The following is a 1,762-nucleotide window of genomic DNA, read 5'->3' as shown; positions in this document are numbered from 1 at the left end:
CCTTCTGTGGTTCCAGAAATGGCAAGCAAGCCACTTTACAATGATGGATGGGGAATCCTTTTGTCAGCCCAAGGGTCACATTTCCTTCTGCATAACCATTAAAGGCCATATACTGTACCAGTAGTGAGCATTGGCAAGAGGCAAAAGTGGGCAGGGCAAGACATGCAAATGTTACCTTTGCACAGTAGGCTACAGTTTCTACACTTAAATTTTTCCATCCTCCATCCAGATAATCAAGAGGCATTTTTGCTGTTCAAAGACACATTTGCGGCCAGGCAAAAACACCCGAGGTGCAAAAACGGGGCCAGTGCATGAGTGTGGCCTGAGGAAAGTTCTGAGACCCAGAGAAAGGGTTATGGACTACTTCTGGGGACAATGCAATAATACTAATAATTGATGGTTATTTGTTTTTGATGTGGGTTAAAAGCCACTTTAGTTGGAACCATCTTGGTGGAAAAGGCAGAAATGTGGATTTATTACATAATTCTGGAGTGGGTGAATAAAATGCCAACTCAGCAGGAAAGGGTGTGGTGGTGATGATGATGATGATGATTTTAGTTGCCCCCAAAATGGACTTTGGATATGCCTGGATTAGGCAGAGGAAGGGAATCTCAGCATCTTGAACTCCAAGTAGTGAACATGACCAGAGGCAAAAGTGGGTGGGACAGCACATGTAAATATTACTTTTGCACAATAGACTTAATAGTCTCTACACTAAACACCTCTCTATCCTCCATCCAGGTAAGGAAGAGGCATCATTGCTGTTCAAAGACACATTTCCAGAAGCAAAAACACCCAAGGTGCAAAAACAGGGCCACTGAATGTATGTGGCCTGGAGAAAGTTTTGAGGGCCAGATAGGGAGACCTGAAGGGCCACACCCCTAGCAAAAGTTCATGAAAGAAAATTTTTGCAACCTGGAATCAGGGACGGCTCTACCATTGGGTAAAGTGACTCAAAGTGTTATGAAAGGACAACAAATTGTTGTTTATTATCCTGCATTGCAGGGGATTGGACTAGATTGCCCTTGTGGTCCCTTCCAACCCTACAATTCTATTATTTTTGTGGGATTTTCTGCCCCAGGTGCCACAATATCTTGGTTGGCCTTTGGGATCATGCACCTTGACTTGGTATGGAAGGTGCCATTGGTCATTCCACATCAGGCTGCAAAATATCATGGGCTGTTACTGCCTGGAATTTTTAAAGAATGTGTGTGCATTGCAACGGTCAAGCTATGTTTTTCAAGGACGTATATAGCTATTGCCAGCTAATGCCTTCACTTCATTCTGAACATACGACACATTTGCCAGGACATATTTTGAATTCCAAGATTTGGCCATTGCACAGTGTTAAGGAATAATAAAGTACATTTGAACACCACTGAATAATCACAGAAACTCTAGACACATGGAATTCCAGGTTAAACTAACTTTTAAACAACTTTGAGCTCTAATGCCTCACAGTAAAGAAAACTGAGCACTCTCCTCTTCATTCAGCATCTCTGAGGAACAGTTATTGGATAAATTTCCCTCCTCACATCTACCATATATCTCTCTACACACAAAAATACCCTAACACCCTTTTATACTCCCCGGGTTTAGACATTAACCCTGTTCCTTCAAAAATATGTGTGAAAAGGCTTTCTTTGTGGAGGGTGTGCCATGAAAGAGCCGTACTTGACTTTGCCCTGTTTTCAATGTCAGTTTAGCAGAGGAGGTAAGAAGGTAATTGAGGAAATATCCTCTGAGGATGCGCAGAGTGCTT

This window comes from Podarcis pityusensis (assembly GCF_964106645.2).
Source record: "Podarcis pityusensis genome assembly, chromosome: 16".
Classification (NCBI taxonomy): Eukaryota; Metazoa; Chordata; class Lepidosauria; order Squamata; family Lacertidae; genus Podarcis; species Podarcis pityusensis.
Note: the sequence above shows the minus strand (reverse complement) of the source record.